Source organism: Lithobates pipiens, unplaced genomic scaffold (assembly GCF_037356315.1).
Source record: "Lithobates pipiens isolate NorthernLeopardFrog02 unplaced genomic scaffold, aLitPip1_a1.2 Scaffold_22, whole genome shotgun sequence".
Classification (NCBI taxonomy): Eukaryota; Metazoa; Chordata; class Amphibia; order Anura; family Ranidae; genus Lithobates; species Lithobates pipiens.
This window is the reverse complement of record NW_027507784.1, coordinates 91,856,887-91,875,940: the sequence shown is the minus strand read 5'-3', so window position 1 is coordinate 91,875,940 and position 19,054 is coordinate 91,856,887.

The window sequence follows — 19,054 nt, the reverse complement described above, 5'->3', positions numbered from 1 at the left end:
ACTGCACATCAGCCAAACTATCAAACCATCCAATGGCTGGTGTCATAACGAATCACATGTGCAGCACCATAGCAGTTGAAGATTAAACAGAGGCCAAGATGGCACCTTCTTTGGCTGAAAACGATAGGGGAGTTTACTTCCACTTTAAAACTTGAACAACCAACTGAAGGTATACTGGAACCTTTTTCCAACCGTACCTGGAACGTTTCCCGTTTCCTCTATGGTACCGGAAAAGTGTGAATTCGTCAATGTCCTTCCCAACTCAGTAACCAGGCACTTCCCAGGATGCCACTTGCCGGCCCATCTCTGAAGAGTCCTCCCCCGGTCTCTTCCACGAGCTGTGGTGTCCCTCCAAGCCGAGGACACTTTGAATCCTCCCTCAGTTACTGCGCCTCGGAACAGCCGGTTCCGAGACTCTGGAACAGATGGATCCCTACCCCAGACCAGACAGGTCTATCAGGGGCCACCGACATGAACATGTTGCGGGGTGTCGAACACCCCGTGACCGAGACCCCTCACAGGGCTACCCCGGTCCTGGAACCAGAACAGACCACACGGGTCTCACAAATAACTCCAGAACCCTGAACACGTGACCCACACCTGTTTAAGTACCCCCTCCCAGACTCCTCAGCGGGCTCCGGCACTCCCGCTGATTGGCTCTGAGAGGGCCGATACCCAAACATCCAACCACACTTGGTTCTGGCCTGTCATGTGCACCTCACCATTCACATGACCAGGCAGAACTTTCAACCATAGCCTGGCCAGACTGATGTTAGGCATACCTACAATAATTAACCCTCAGAACCTTTATTGTCCTGAGGTCAAAAACTAAATTAAAAATGCGTGTGACATTTGATCCCAAATGTCATCCGCTACAATTGTGAGGGGGAAAAAAAAGGGAAACAATACCAGAGTAACACACTAATCTCAAATGGTCACGCATGTGCATATACATTACTATATACACAGCCCTCAAAGATTCCACACTCGCCTGCTGCCATTTTGTGAGTGGATTTATTTTGAGGGCTGGCGAGTGTGGGCTGCCTGGGAGCACCGCCGGCAGCCTGGGTTGTATGGGAGCCGTTCTCCCAGCGATCATAGGTGAAGAGAGAGGAGAGCCGCCGCCTGGTTTATCAGCACCAGGGAACATAACCGCTTTCGTTTCAATAGCTGTGTGATCCCCGCCGCACGCCATCATATACAGCACCTCCTCTTTGGGCACTTTGATCAGATCACCTGTCCAATCCTGGGATGGGTAAAGTTCCGCGGACAAGGGGGAGGAGCTGTATATGACGACGTGCAGGGGGGAACACAGATATTGAAATGAAAGCTGTTGGGTTCCCCAGCGCTCTGATAAACCAGGTGGCGGCAGCAGCTCTCCTCTCTCTTCGCCTGCAACGGTAGGCTGCATTAGTGACACAGGCTGCACTGGCGGACACGGGCTGCATTAGTGACACAGGCTGCACTGGCGGACACGGGCTGCATTGGTGACATGGGCTGCACTGGGGACACGGGCTGCATTGGGGACATGGGCTGCATTGGGGACACAGGCTGCACTGGTGACACAATCTGCACTGGCGGGCACAGACTGTATTGGGGACACGGATAAATTTGTTGTTAACCACTTGCCGCCCGTCCTATAATAGAATGACAACGGCAAAATGGTTTCAAAATCCTGACTGGGCGTCATATGACGTCCTCAGGATTTTGAGCCGCTGCACGCCCCCAGGGGCGCGCATTGTGGCGATCGTTGTTGCGGGGTGTCAGTCTGACACCCCGCAACTACGATCTCGGTAAAGAGTCCGACTGAGACTCTTTACCACGTGATCAGCCGGTTGATCACAGTGTAAATAGGAAGAGCCGCTGATTGTCTTTTCCTCACTTGTCAGACGCGACCTCTGACAGGGGGGGGGGGGGTGTCTGTGCTGATCATTTACCCCCCCGAGGATGCCCACACTGGACCACCAGGGATGCCACCTGACCACCAGGTATGCCACCCTAGATCACCAGGGATGCCAGTCAGTGCCCACAATGGATGGCAATCAGTGCCCACAATGGGCATCACTGATTGGTATGCATTGTTGTTTGGCACTGATTGGTATCCATCAGTACAATACAATACAATGCCGCCTATCATTGCTCATCCGTGCCACCTATCCATTCCCATCTGTGCCATCTATCCATGCCCATCTGTGCCTACTATCCATGCCAATCAGTGCCCATCCGTGTTGCCCATCAGTGCCACATATCAGTGCCCGTCAGTGAAGGAGAAAACGTACTTATTTACAAAGTTTCGAAGCTGAAACAAAAAAAAACGTTTTTTTTCAAAATTTTCAGTCTTTTTTTATTTGTTTAGCAAAAAATAAAAACCATAGAGGTGATCAAATACCACCAAAAAAAAGCTCTATTTGTGGAAAAAAAATGATAAAAATTTAATCTGGGTACAGTGTAGCATGACCGCGCAATTGTCATTCAAATTGTGACAGCGCTGAAAGCTCAAAATTGGTCTGGGTAGGAAGGTGTTTAAGTGCCCGGTATTGAAGTGGTTAATATTTATTTTTATAACTTAATTCTACATAAAACTTTCAGTGTCATTTCATGAGATGATTTATGAGGGCGTGTTTAGGGGTGGAATTAGGGGGTGGGGAGGGTAGGGGTTGGGCGGGGCAACTGGTGGCGAGTAACCCTTGAGGCCTGGCTAGTAGCTCAGGACTTGAAATTTTGAGCCCTATGTAGCACTTACCCCCGAAGGAGCGGCTGAATTTTCCTGGGCTTACTGATTACCTCCTCCAGCTTGTACTCGTTGTCCTTGTCTAGAGACCGACACCTAAATTCCTTGTTAGGATTTTTATTTTGCATAAAACAGTAGAACAAACTCAGTCTCTAAGTTGGGAATAGAGGGTATCAGGGTAGAGTTTAGCTCAGGTGCTCAGAACTGCTGACTTCAATAAAAGTCTCTCTCTGTACACAGTCCAGGGAATAGCCGCTCGCAACTGGACTCGTTAACTGTCGGATAAATCCTTGAGCTTGGATTTAGCAGCCAATAGGTAATTCTAGCTTTGCAAAGTCTCTCACACAGACTTGGTTGAAGAACTTAGTTGAAGTTGGAAAACTTAGTTGTAGCCAGAAGGATAAAAGTAGGAACTTTTATTACTGTACCAGAATCTTGCAGCCAGTCCAGCGATACCGTAAGAAATGTGGCTTCAATCAATGTCCATGGCGGCTCAGCTTCCAGGCTCTTACCGAGCAGCCAGCCTCGTCGAAGAGTCCTCCCCTGGTCGCATGTAGAGTTGCTGAGCTTCTCCAAAACCCAAGACAGCACCGGAACACCTTAGAATCCTCCTTCCAGTTACTACACCTCCGACTAGCCAGTTCCGAGACTCGGAAACAGATGGATCCGCACCCCAGGCCATGAGGGCCTCTGGGGGCTGGTCAGGAGGACCAGGACCACGGAGTCAGCAACAACATCTGGACCGGAACCCAGAACCACGTGACTTCAGCACCTTAAGTACCCTCTCCTGGGATACACAGCGAGACAATGCACCCACTGATTGGCTTTGAAAGAGAGATTGGTACCTAATGAGTCCAACCAGACTGCGTTCTAATGCCTCACAGGTGCGAACCCCACCTATGACCAGGCAGAACCTCAATACAGCCCAGCCAAACTGATGCCAAAGCACAATTTAGCACGATTAACCCCAAAACTCAACTAAAGTTCTGGGCAAAAACTAAATTTGCAAACAGCGCGTACTCATTAGGAGTACCGGCGCTACACACATATATATATATATATATATATATATATATATATATATATATATATATATATATATATATATACACACAGCATCTTATATAGCCTTTATATATGGTTCCCCATTCACAACTTTTTTATATACTCCTTTGAATGTATTTTTTAATGATTCCCTTGCTCATCATATATATTCATGACGTGCTATCAAGCTGCTCTGTTCCATCTGCATGCAGTGATATTAGCCAATTGCGTTGTGCACCACTCTTGCTGTTTTTGCAACATGTCTTTGCATCAGTTTGCCCTGTATGTCAGTCTTCTTATTTTCCTTTTTGTGTCCCCGGTACGCTGTTTTTATATTCATTATGTCATTTTATAAGCTCGGTGCTTCCCTTTGTCCTGCTCATGTCCGCCCATAGTCCCGCCCATTGTCATTGCTTGAAGAAGGAACCAATTAGCTGTTCCGAAACGTGTCGCATGTCGATGACATCACTTCCGGTTTGCTGGCCACGCTGGTTGTTGGTCCCTTCCCTGTTGATGTCACTTCCTGAATTCGGCTTCCACGGTGTCTTCTTCAGGCTTCTTCTGTCGGCCACTTCAGAATATGCTGCCATAGAATTACACCTCTGGATATCCCTGAGACTCCTTTGGCCTTACCAGAACGCCGGACCCCCCGCCATATTACTAATATGATGTGCACCACATCCACCCTTTTGTAAGTGTTTATAACCCTTTTGGTAAATATAAAGTTTTACTTTTGCACTTTTTTATTTTACTTCCAGAGTTTGCTTCTCTTCTACACTTTTATCATGTTAAAAATGTAGGTGTTTGGTTTTTAAGGATGCTTTGTCGCTCTTGATTAGTCCCGGAGGTCATTGGCCCTGGGACAGAAAGCAGGTTGGATAAAAATCAATGTTTATTTTTAAAAATTCTATCTAACCACTTAACCGGTTCCCGACCAGCTCGCGTACATATACTGTGGCACAATGGCACCGCTGAGCAAAACCCTGTACATATATGGGATTCCTTTAAGAGCCACACGGCGTGTTTGCGTGCACGAGCGCCAGCACGGGTATTTGTGCATGCAAACACACAAATCCCTGTGCTGTCAGAGGAGAGGAGACATGTCGTTTGTTCCTAGTTAAGAACAGCAAAATGTCTCCTCTCCTAGTAAGTCCTATCCCCATACAGTTAGAACACACTGAGGGAACACACGTTTAACCCCTTGATTGCCCCCTATTTTTAGGTGTGCTGTACAGGGATTGTCAGCATAGAAGTGGGTATAATAGAAAGCCCCCTCCCCCCATAGTATGACATTATAGAAACGACCCCCAGACAGGAACAAGTCTGACATGTGAGAGGAGAACATGACACTATTCTACTCAGCAAACCGCGGGCTGCCCTCATCCCAGCCAAGCGTGGTGACTACTGTCCTGATCCACAGCACCCCAAGGGCCCAACCCCTCACCCTGAGGGTCCACCCCTCTCACCCATCCCCCTCACCTGAAACACCCGAGGGCTCATCTCCCTCACTCCAAGCATCTATTATTTATTATTATTATTTTTTATTTGCATATATACTCAGCATTGACCTTGTATAGCGCTTTTCTCTCTAAGGACTCCAAATACTGGAGATGGCGTTGGCCGGGATTTGAACCCGGGTCAGCTGCTGGGAAGGCAGCTATTAGTGATGGCCGAACGGTTCGCCCGGCGGTCGTTTCGCGGCGAATTTCCGACTTTCGCCGTCCGCGGGTTCGAACGCCTTTTTCCGTCGTTCGCCCCGGCGGACTTACGTGTTTAATGTATACAAGAACTTTAACCTTTCGTGACACGTTTATCATGTGTTACAGGACAACCAATTGAGACATGACAGCTCATGGACACTTGGACATTCCCCCTAACCTATAAATACACCCGATCCGGTGGCCATTTTACATTCTTTCTTCTGTCACTGTAGGGAAAGGATCCTGTGTGGAGTAGGGACAGAGAAAACGCTAGCTATTTGGTACACAAAAGTTCTTTTCAGGACTGGTATAGGTGTTAGGTCAGCAGCCTGAGTTTCTTTTGTCAGTTTAGATAAAGGGACAGAGCGCTGTATGCTGCTATTTTAGGGACAGCTCAGCCAGATTAGTCTTTCTTCATCATCATCATCATCATCATCATTAGCTGTTACTATCAGGTCCACAAAAGAGCTGTTCCAGCTAATCGTTCCAGCCTACTCTTTTTTGCCAATTTGTATAGGGACAGGCAGGAAGCAGTGTGTCAGGCAGTGAGGATAATTTTAAAGACTTGCTGTTACTATTAGTTCCACAAAGGTTCTTTTCAGGACTGGTATCAGTGGTACGGTAATAGGCTTGTACACGTATAATATTCTTTCTTCCAAATATAGAAAGAATATTATACTTGACTGCTGCCCTTCTGCTGCAGTCTGCTAATCATTCACAACTCACTTGTTCCACAAAGCTCTTTATCAGGACTGGTAACTTGGTCTGTCTAGGGTGCTACGGTACATAGGCTTGGGTGCGGTACAGTCTGCTGTTCTGTAAGGACCGCTATCGGTCCACAATACATAGGGTTGCCGTGCACTACTGCTGACCGCTGCCCTATACTGCAGCAGTCCTTCATTGGTATAGGGACTGACGTACAGTCTGCTAATCACTAACACACAACCTGCTTGGTCCACAAAAGTTCTTATAAGGACTGGTAACTTGGTATAGGGTGCTACGGTACATAGGCCTGAGTGCGTTACAGTCTGCTGTTCTGTAAGGACCGCTATCGGTCCACAATACATAGGGTTGCCGTGCACTACTGCTGACCGCTGCCCTATACTGCAGCAGTCCTTCAGCGGTATAGGGACTGACGCACAGTCTGCTAAACACTAACACACAACCTGCTTGGTCCACAAAAGTTTTTATAAGGACTGGTAACTTGGTATAGGGTGCTACGGTACATAGGCCTGAGTGCAGTACAGTCTGCTGTTCTGTAAGGACCGCTATCGGTCCACAATACATAGGGTTGCCGTGCACTACTGCTGACCGCTGCCCTATACTGCAGCAGTCCTTCATTGGTATAGGGACTGACGTACAGTCTGCTAATCACTAACACACAACCTGCTTGGTCCACAAAAGTTCTTATAAGGACTGGTAACTTGGTATAGGGTGCTACGGTACATAGGCCTGAGTGCGTTACAGTCTGCTGTTCTGTAAGGACCGCTATCGGTCCACAATACATAGGGTTGACGTGCACCACTGCTGACCGCTGCCCTATACTGCAGCAGTCCTTCAGCGGTATAGGGACTGACGTACAGTCTGCTAAACACTAATACACAACCTGCTTGGTCCACAAAAGTTCTTATAAGGACTGGTAACTTGGTATAGGGTGCTACGGTACATAGGCTTGAGTGCGGTACAGTCTGCTGTTCTGTAAGGACCGCTATCGGTCCACAATAGATAGGGTTGACGTGCACCACTGCTGACCGCTGCCCTATACTGCAGCAGTCCTTCAGCGGTATAGGGACTGACGCACAGTCTGCTAAACACTAACACACAACCTGCTTGGTCCACAAAAGTTTTTATAAGGACTGGTAACTTGGTATAGGGTGCTACGGTACATAGGCCTGAGTGCGTTACAGTCTGCTGTTCTGTAAGGACCGCTATCGGTCCACAATACATAGGGTTGCCGTGCACTACTGCTGACCGCTGCCCTATACTGCAGCAGTCCTTCATTGGTATAGGGACTGACGTACAGTCTGCTAATCACTAACACACAACCTGCTTGGTCCACAAAAGTTCTTATAAGGACTGGTAACTTGGTATAGGGTGCTACGGTACATAGGCCTGAGTGCGTTACAGTCTGCTGTTCTGTAAGGACCGCTATCGGTCCACAATACATAGGGTTGACGTGCACCACTGCTGACCGCTGCCCTATACTGCAGCAGTCCTTCATTGGTATAGGGACTGACGTACAGTCTGCTAATCACTAACACACAACCTGCTTGTTCCACAAAAGTTCTTATAAGGACTGGTAACTTGGTATAGGGTGCTACGGTACATAGGCTTGAGTGCGGTACAGTCTGCTGTTCTGTAAGGACCGCTATCGGTCCACAATAGATAGGGTTGACGTGCACCACTGCTGACCGCTGCCCTATACTGCAGCAGTCCTTCAGCGGTATAGGGACTGACGTACAGTCTGCTAAACACTAATACACAACCTGCTTGGTCCACAAAAGTTCTTATAAGGACTGGTAACTTGGTATAGGGTGCTACGGTACATAGGCTTGAGTGCGGTACAGTCTGCTGTTCTGTAAGGACCGCTATCGGTCCACAATAGATAGGGTTGACGTGCACCACTGCTGACCGCTGCCCTATACTGCAGCAGTCCTTCAGCGGTATAGGGACTGACGTACAGTCTGCTAAACACTAATACACAACCTGCTTGGTCCACAAAAGTTCTTATAAGGACTGGTAACTTGGTATAGGGTGCTACGGTACATAGGCTTGAGTGCGGTACAGTCTGCTGTTCTGTAAGGACCGCTATCGGTCCACAATACATAGGGTTGCCGTGCACTACTGCTGACCGCTGCCCTATACTGCAGCAGTCCTTCATTGGTATAGGGACTGACGTACAGTCTGCTAATCACTAACACACAACCTGCTTGTTCCACAAAAGTTCTTATAAGGACTGGTAACTTGGTATAGGGTGCTACGGTACATAGGCTTGAGTGCGGTACAGTCTGCTGTTCTGTAAGGACCGCTATCGGTCCACAATAGATAGGGTTGACGTGCACCACTGCTGACCGCTGCCCTATACTGCAGCAGTCCTTCATTGGTATAGGGACTGACGTACAGTCTGCTAATCACTAACACACAACCTGCTTGGTCCACAAAAGTTCTTATAAGGACTGGTAACTTGGTATAGGGTGCTACGGTACATAGGCCTGAGTGCGTTACAGTCTGCTGTTCTGTAAGGACCGCTATCGGTCCACAATACATAGGGTTGACGTGCACCACTGCTGACCGCTGCCCTATACTGCAGCAGTCCTTCAGCGGTATAGGGACTGACGTACAGTCTGCTAAACACTAATACACAACCTGCTTGGTCCACAAAAGTTCTTATAAGGACTGGTAACTTGGTATAGGGTGCTACGGTACATAGGCTTGAGTGCGGTACAGTCTGCTGTTCTGTAAGGACCGCTATCGGTCCACAATAGATAGGGTTGACGTGCACCACTGCTGACCGCTGCCCTATACTGCAGCAGTCCTTCAGCGGTATAGGGACTGACGCACAGTCTGCTAAACACTAACACACAACCTGCTTGGTCCACAAAAGTTTTTATAAGGACTGGTAACTTGGTATAGGGTGCTACGGTACATAGGCCTGAGTGCGTTACAGTCTGCTGTTCTGTAAGGACCGCTATCGGTCCACAATACATAGGGTTGCCGTGCACTACTGCTGACCGCTGCCCTATACTGCAGCAGTCCTTCATTGGTATAGGGACTGACGTACAGTCTGCTAATCACTAACACACAACCTGCTTGGTCCACAAAAGTTCTTATAAGGACTGGTAACTTGGTATAGGGTGCTACGGTACATAGGCCTGAGTGCGTTACAGTCTGCTGTTCTGTAAGGACCGCTATCGGTCCACAATACATAGGGTTGACGTGCACCACTGCTGACCGCTGCCCTATACTGCAGCAGTCCTTCATTGGTATAGGGACTGACGTACAGTCTGCTAATCACTAACACACAACCTGCTTGTTCCACAAAAGTTCTTATAAGGACTGGTAACTTGGTATAGGGTGCTACGGTACATAGGCTTGAGTGCGGTACAGTCTGCTGTTCTGTAAGGACCGCTATCGGTCCACAATAGATAGGGTTGACGTGCACCACTGCTGACCGCTGCCCTATACTGCAGCAGTCCTTCAGCGGTATAGGGACTGACGTACAGTCTGCTAAACACTAATACACAACCTGCTTGGTCCACAAAAGTTCTTATAAGGACTGGTAACTTGGTATAGGGTGCTACGGTACATAGGCTTGAGTGCGGTACAGTCTGCTGTTCTGTAAGGACCGCTATCGGTCCACAATAGATAGGGTTGACGTGCACCACTGCTGACCGCTGCCCTATACTGCAGCAGTCCTTCAGCGGTATAGGGACTGACGTACAGTCTGCTAAACACTAATACACAACCTGCTTGGTCCACAAAAGTTCTTATAAGGACTGGTAACTTGGTATAGGGTGCTACGGTACATAGGCTTGAGTGCGGTACAGTCTGCTGTTCTGTAAGGACCGCTATCGGTCCACAATACATAGGGTTGCCGTGCACTACTGCTGACCGCTGCCCTATACTGCAGCAGTCCTTCATTGGTATAGGGACTGACGTACAGTCTGCTAATCACTAACACACAACCTGCTTGTTCCACAAAAGTTCTTATAAGGACTGGTAACTTGGTATAGGGTGCTACGGTACATAGGCTTGAGTGCGGTACAGTCTGCTGTTCTGTAAGGACCGCTATCGGTCCACAATAGATAGGGTTGACGTGCACCACTGCTGACCGCTGCCCTATACTGCAGCAGTCCTTCAGCGGTATAGGGACTGACGTACAGTCTGCTAAACACTAATACACAACCTGCTTGGTCCACAAAAGTTCTTATAAGGACTGGTAACTTGGTATAGGGTGCTACGGTACATAGGCTTGAGTGCGGTACAGTCTGCTGTTCTGTAAGGACCGCTATCGGTCCACAATAGATAGGGTTGACGTGCACCACTGCTGACCGCTGCCCTATACTGCAGCAGTCCTTCAGCGGTATAGGGACTGACGTACAGTCTGCTAAACACTAATACACAACCTGCTTGGTCCACAAAAGTTCTTATAAGGACTGGTAACTTGGTATAGGGTGCTACGGTACATAGGCTTGAGTGCGGTACAGTCTGCTGTTCTGTAAGGACCGCTATAGGTCCACAATAGATAGGGTTGACGTGCACCACTGCTGACCGCTCACCTATACTGCAGCAGTCCTTCAGCGGTATAGGGACTAAGAGTTTTGTCACAGGGTCATTTAAAAAATGACATGCAGAGGAAGAGGCAGGCCCTTCCGCAGGGGTGGTAGGGGTAGGGCAGGAGCAACAGGCTTGAGCCAAAGTGGGAAGTTGCAGAAGGTGCGTTCAATTACTTTAAAGGATGCACCAGACTTGGTTGAGTGGCTCGCTCAGCCTTACTCTTCTGCACCCTCCTCATCCTCTCGATCTGCACCCTCTTCTTCACTCTCTGCTATGTGCACCCCCAAAGACACTACCACCAACAACACGACCACCACCACCACCACCACATACCTTCCGCTTGAGTCACTGGAATTATTTTCCGATCCATATCAAGAGGACATTTCTGATGCGCAGCCACTCTTGGTATTGGATCAGGAAGAGGAGGTAGCAACAAGCGCTACTCAGCAGTCTGACGCCAGTACCCAGATCAGCCCAAGGAGGAGGTTGGTCCCCGGTGTTGCTGCCTACTCTACTTATAGCGGTGGGGAAGGTGACGTTGATGATGACGTGTCTAGTGATGTCACGTGGGTGCCCACAAGAGAGGAAGAGGAGGGGAGTTCAGAGGGAGATATGGACCAGCAGATAGGGAGGAGAAGCAGCAATGACTTACATTGCACAGCAGGGACAAAGCAGACTGCAAATGTATCAGGAGCGAGTCATCGACCATGTACGGTCACATCTGGCGCTCCCAGGACACCGGCACATGGCTCCGCAGTGTGGGCTTTTTTTAACGTGTCCGCTGCTGACAATAGCGTTGCCATCTGCAATCTTTGCAGTCAACGCGTTAGTCGCGGTAAGCCCAATACTCACCTAGGGACGACCGCCTTAAGAAGGCACATGAGCAGCCATCACCGAGCCCAGTGGGAGCAACGGAACACACAAAGCCACACTGCAGGCTCTCACCGTCCAGCCTCGTCTTCTACTTCTCCTTCTCCTCTCTCCTCACAATTGTCCTCCACTCCACCTTCCATCACGCCAAGCTCACATTTTTCTGCAAAAAGGCAGGCTTCCGTGGGCCTAATGTTTGAGCGTAAAAAAATGATGACGCCGGATAACCCTCTTGCCCAACGGTTGGCGGCTGGCTTGTCAGAACTCATAGCCCGCCAACTACTGCCATATAAACTGGTGGACTCGGAGGCCTTTCGCAAATTTGTGGCCATTGGAACACCACAATGGAAGGTCCCAGGAAGGAAGTATTTCTCAGAGAAGGGCATCCCAGAGCTATATGGCCATGTTCAGCGGCAAGTGAATGTATCTCTGGCACACAGTGTCGGTGCCAAGATACATCTGACCACAGACACGTGGTCTAGCAAACACGGGCAGGGAAGGTATATCAGTTTTACTGCCCACTGGGTGAACCTTCTGACGGCCGTCAAGCATGTAACCCGTGGCACCCGTGTAGATTTGGTTTTACCGCCACGGATTGCATGCAGGCCTGACTCTTCTTCTCCTCCTCCTACTCCATCCTCCTCCCTCTCCTCCTCAGCTGCCTCCTCCTTTTCCGCTGCTAGCGTCTCTTCCACTGCACCGCCCAAGCTCCCCAGAACCTATTCCACATGCCAGGTGAGACGTTGCCATGCCGTGCTGCGTCTGTTGTGCCTGGAAGCAAAGAGCCACACTGGCCCGGCACTCCTTTCAGCTTTGCGTTCACAGGCAGATGAGTGGCTAACACCGCTCAATTTGACAGTTGGTAAAGTGGTGTGTGACAACGGTGCCAATCTGCTTAGCGCATTGAAACAGGGCAAAATCACGCACGTGCCGTGCATGGCACACGTCTTAAACTTGGTCGTGCAGCGATTCCTTGTCAAATACCCTGGGGTCCAGGACATCTTGCGGCAGGCAAGGAAAATCTCGGCCCATTTCAGAAGATCTTACACGGCCATGGCTCGCCTTGCTGACATTCAGCGGCGACACCATCTGCCGGTCAGACGTCTTATTTGCGATTGCCCGACGCGATGGAACTCAACCTTCTATATGCTTGATAGGCTGCTCCAGCAGAAACGTGCAGTTAACGTCTACCTGTATGAACTCTGCGAAAGAAACGGTTCTGGGGAGCTGGGTTTTTTTTCACCGCGCCAGTGGCTGCTCATGCGCGACACATGCAGACTTCTGCGGCCATTTGAGGAGATCACCAAACTGGTCAGTCGCAGCCATGGCGCCATCAGTGACATGGTACCTTATGCCTTCTTTCTGGAGCGTGCATTGCGTCGTGTCATTGATCAGGCTGTGGAGGAGCAGGAGCGGGAAGATGAGGAAGTCGCAATGCTGGATGAATTCCCAGGGGGGGCTACTCTATCTGAGACAAGTCAACAACAGGAGTCTGATGAGGAGTCAGAGGAGGATGGTGCCGGGGCGGATGAGCAGGAGCAAGAAGAGCATGCTTTAAACCTTTCTGGGATCCCTGTTGTGCGAGGATGGGGAGAGGAGAATGAAGAGGACGACATTATCCTGGATGATGAGCAGGAGCCAGGCCACCACACCGCTTCCACTTTAGTGCAAATGGGGGCCTTCATGCTCCAGTGTTTTAATAGGGACCCCCGTATAAAAAGCATGAGGGTCAAGGACCAGTACTGGGTGGCAACGTACTTAGACCCCCGGTACAAACACAAAATGGCGGAAATGTTACCGCCGTCGCAGAGGGCTGTCAGAATGCAGCACTTCCAGGCCTTGCTTCGAGAAATGCTGCATTCTGCTTTTGCGTGCGCTGGCAGAGGAGCAATTCCCACTCCCAGAGAAGGATTTGCGGGTACCAATCCAACAGCGCCTGCAAGAAGAGGCCGGTTTGAAGATGTGTTGGTGACTTCGGATATGAGGTCATTCTTTCAGCCGACCCATCGACAGGTGTCATCCGGATCCAGCATCAGGGAACGCCTAGACCGTCAGGTGTCCGACTACATTGGGTTAACGGCCGATGTGGACGCTCTGAGGAGTGATGAACCCCTAGACTACTGGGTGGGCAGGCTTGACCTCTGGCCAGAGCTTGCCCAATTTGCAATCGAACTGTTGGCTTGCCCCTCATCCAGTGTCCTGTCCGAAAGGACGTTCAGCGCAGCAGGGGGGATTGTGACCGATAAGCGTACTCGCCTAGCTCACCACAGTGTTAACTACCTCACATTTCTAAAAATGAATGAGGCATGGATCTCGGAGGAATTCAACACATGTGATCAGTAGACCATGTATATGTCTATAAACAATTTTTGGAATCAAGCACACAGACCTTCTTAATTCATTTGGCTCACTTCCCTGACCCAAAAAAGCACACCGTACTATATGCCCCTACCCTCCTCTTTGAAGAGGTTGAGCGGTGTCATATTTCTACTGGGGCTGCTTATTATGAGGGGTTCCCACCATCCCTGTGCTGTGCTGACTTCCTCCTGGGTGTTCTTATTATGAGGGGCTCCCACCATCCCTGTGCTGTGCTGACTTCCTCCTGGGGGTTCTTATTATGAGGGGATCACACCATCCCTGTGCTGTGCTGACTTCCTCCTGGGGCTGCTTACGGTGCTGCTGTCAGCGCTGTATGTCACGGAGCTGCTGTCAGCGCTGTATGTCACGGAGCTGCTGTCAGCGCTGTATGTCACGGAGCTGCTGTCAGCGCTGTATGTCACGGAGCTGCTGTCAGCGCTGTATGTCACGGTGCTGCTGTCAGCGCTGTATGTCACGGAGCTGCTGTCAGCGCTGTATGTCACGGAGCTGCTGTCAGTGCTGTATGTCACGGAGCTGCTGTCAGCGCTGTATGTCACGGAGCTGCTGTCAGCGCTGTATGTCACGGAGCTGCTGTCAGCGCTGTATGTCACGGTGCTGCTGTCAGCGCTGTATGTCACGGAGCTGCTGTCAGCGCTGTATGTCACGGAGCTGCTGTCAGCGCTGTATGTCACGGAGCTGCTGTCAGCGCTGTATGTCACGGAGCTGCTGTCAGCGCTGTATGTCACGGAGCTGCTGTCAGCGCTGTATGTCACGGTGCTGCTGTCAGCGCTGTATGTCACGGAGCTGCTGTCAGCGCTGTATGTCACGGAGCTGCTGTCAGTGCTGTATGTCACGGAGCTGCTGTCAGCGCTGTATGTCACGGAGCTGCTGTCAGCGCTGTATGTCACGGAGCTGCTGTCAGCGCTGTATGTCACGGTGCTGCTGTCAGCGCTGTATGTCACGGAGCTGCTGTCAGCGCTGTATGTCACGGAGCTGCTGTCAGCGCTGTATGTCACGGAGCTGCTGTCAGCGCTGTATGTCACGGAGCTGCTGTCAGCGCTGTATGTCACGGAGCTGCTGTCAGCGCTGTATGTCACGGTGCTGATGTCAGTGCTCTGTATTACGGTGCTGCTGTCAGTGCTCTGTATCTCCTGCACCCTCTTGTTTGCCTACCCTGGTCCCTGACCTTCCCTCTCCTCCATTGCCTTCATTAGCTCCATAGTCCTGAATTGTCAGAACAATTTCCCAAATAAAAAAAAAATGCTTGTAGTTATCGATCCCAAATTCACCTCATACATGTATTATGCTATTGTCCAGGTGGTGGGACTACGTGCTACCCCCTAATAATTACCCCGTGGCCGCAAATTCGACCTAAAGGTTTGCGAAATTCGCCTCCCATTGAAGTCAATGGAGCCCGCGGCGAACGGTCGTTTTCGCGAACGTTTGTGTCCGTTCGCGTTTCGCGTTCGCGAAACGTCCCGTCGGAAGTTCGTCCATCACTAGCAGCTATGCTCACCACTGCACCACCAACGCAAGGTAGCATGTCTTTGTAGTGTGGGAGGAGTACCCGAAGGAAACCCACGCAAGCACAGGGAGAACATGCAAACTCTATGCAGATAGTGCGCTGGTCAGAATCTGAAACAAGGACCCCAATGCTGCAAGGCTAACCCCTAAGCGTCTGTGCGGCCCATATGCGGCCTCTATTCTCTAGGGCCCACCCCCGCTGAGCAGAGTAAATCAGTTCTGTCCACTTAAAGAGCCTCCAGAAGAAATCCAAACTTATCCTAAACTACAATCTTTATATATATATATATATATATATATATATATATATATATATATATATATATATAAAAACACTCCAAAACACACCCAAAGAATAACGCACACCTCCACAACATATACAAACTTATCCTAATCTACAATATATAACACACCCAAATAATGAAGAGGGGTACAGTGGTTCCCAAATTAGCAACACAATGGAGCTAAATATCCCATCCAACCATAGGCCTCATTTACACGGGGGGTATGAATCCATACCCCATGGGGATGGGGATGCACAGTTGTTCCCAGCATTCCATGTAGGCAATCCCATTGCTGTCAACTGGGTTGCACCGGCTATACTGAATGTGACATCTGTGTGGGTGCCGGTGCACAGCCCCAAACACACCCAGGGTTTGTCCGCACAACTGCACCCCCATTAATGTCCTTTTTGGGATTAACTCAGCCCCCACACAGGGTACAGATTCATACACCACGTGTGAGTGAGGCTTTGGACTTCTCATGAAGGACCTCACTGGTGGGAAGAATTATCATTTCTCCAGCAGAGAAAACCTAAAAATAGCTGGAAAGACTCCTCCCACCTCTGAAGACAAAAAAAGTTCCAATCTCCCCTCATAAGACGGTCCAACACATGCCTCAACAACATACCGGCCTTCAGTATGATGGGGTCGTTTTTATGAGTACAAATTTGATGGGGGGCAGTATAATGGGGCATTTTTGATGGGGAAGTATGATGGGGCAGTTTTTATGGGGGCCATTTTGATGGGGCAGTTTTGATGGGGGCAGTATGATGGGGCAATTTTGATTGGGCAGTATTATGGGGCAGTTTTGACGAGGCAGTTTTTTTGAGGGCAATTATGATGGGGTCAGTTTTGATGGGGCAGTATGATGGGGAAATTTTGATGTGGGCAATTATGATGGGGTAGTATGATGGACCAGTTTTTATGGGGGCAATTTAGATGGGATCAGTTTTCATTGGGGGCAATTTTGATGGGGCAGTATGATGGGGCAATTTTGAGGGGGGAAATTTTGATGGTGGCAGTATGATGGGGAAGTTTTGATGGGGCAGTACGACTGTTCAGTTTTGATAGGGCAATTTGATGGGGGCAGTATGATGGGGCAATTTGATGGGGGCAGTATGATGGGACAGTTTGATGGGGGCAGCTCCTGCAAAAGGTTATTACTTTTTTTTTTAAATGATAATTGTAAATGATATCCCTTGTTTATGTGCATATATATATATATATATATATATATATATATATATATATATATATATACACATACACATAACAAGAATTTATTTATATATATATATATATATATATATATATATATATATATATATATATATATATTCTGCACAGAAACAAGGGATATCATTTACTACAATTAGCATCTTTTAAAAAGTAATTACCTTTTGCAGGAGCTTTTTATATTTCTAGATTTATAATCTTCCTGGTTCCTGGAGGGGGAGGAGAGGTTTCCATAGCTAAGGGGCGGCAACTTCCTCTGACACTGCTGTTGCTATGGAAACCGACCGACAACCTATGCTCGTGCCGCTCTGAGCATGTGCGAGATCTGGGTAACCAGCATGCATGGAACACAGGAAGAGATACAGTCTGACTTAAGACGCCCACACATGAGATGGCTGCGGCCTGCTGGGACTTACAAAAGTAAGAAATCAAAGGTGCAAAAATACAAAATGGACCTTCGTTTCCAGCATTCTTTTACTAGAATACATCTAGAATTTATCTAAAAAGTAAAATTTCGGCCAGAACAACACTTTAAAGTATGAGTAAAGGAAATGCTGTTTATTGTTAGTGTTGGATGGAGGGGAGAGGGATTAGAACCCCTGTCGGGTTTTTATTTCTGCCTGCGCCCCCTGTAGGGAAATTCATTCTCTGCCAAATCAATTTTTTTTTCTTTGTTTTTAACCCTTTCACTACCAAACTATATTGTTCATTTGTTTCAGCCCTTTAACTGTCAAACTAAGTAAACCCTCCTCTCGTCACCCCCCTCCCCGGGTATGCACACACTTTAACCCTTTCACTGCCAAATATTTTTTTTTTATCATTTCTCCCTAAATTATAAATAAAGGAAAATATTTTTATTGTTGGTGTTGGATGGAGTGGAGAGGGATTAGAACCCCTGTCAGGTTTTTATTGCTGCCTGTGCCCCCTTTAGGAAGATTCATTCTCTCTATTTACCAACAAAAGTGAAAGAAAATCCCAGACTTTGTGTTGTCACAGAACAGGAATTAGAGGGGAAATCTTTCAGTGGGGACACTAGTTCTGGTGACACCCGGGGATGATGTCACTTTGGGGGGATTTCTCTCACTTCTTTTTTGTCTATGGGAAAGGAAGTGAAGGGAAAAGGGAAGGGAAATCCCCCCCCCAATGTGGACACAGGTGGCAAATAAAACCTGGCAGGGGTTATAGTCCCCCCTTACTCTATTGTAAATGAAAGAAAATGTTTGTCTTTATTTCTATTTGATCTTTTATCTGGTGTGCGGGGGATGGTGGGGACTCGGTATAAAAGAGGGTGCAGCACATTACACGTGGGGGGCTATGAGGGGAGGGGGTGAGCGCTCAGATAGTTATTTAAACCCTTTCACTGCTGGAGATTTTTGCTGATTTCTGCTCTCCCAACATTCCATAGTGTGTGAAATGATGAAGGTCCCAGTCACACCTCTGACATACACCCAACAAGCATAGTGCCCCCCCCCCCCCTCCATTGATTTCAGTGCGTTGCCCTATGCCCCACAAGCTTGGCAAAGTAGCTCATGACGCGTTCCTCTTTGTTTTATTCCCGCATGCGTTTTCCCACATTTGTTGTATTGGGGTCTCACGTTTTGGGGGGACATTTTCAATAAATGGCACTACAAGTGTGAGGCTTGTATTTTTGCATGTTCCGGGATTGCGTGGAAACGTCCATTTCTGTGCGCATTACCGGAACGCGCAGATGTGACCGGAGACTGATATGGTGGAAAGTTGTCACCGTGGCGCGCCATGTTCTGTCATATTTCCATTTTGACCACCATAGCAAAAAGTTTTTTTAGAAGCGGGCAGACGTGTGTAAAATGCGCATGTTTTCTTTGGATGGAAATGTTGGAGGAAAGTTCTTTGTCTCCTTTACTCCGGAGTATGAAGAGCTGTACAATGTGCTGTGAATGTGAGCAGACAGGGAATGTCTATGGCTCTGATCAATGAATACTGGACCTTCCTAAAATGAGCCCCCGCAAACCACCAACCTTCCCAAAGCTCCAGAAGACAGACGGAAAATTGGA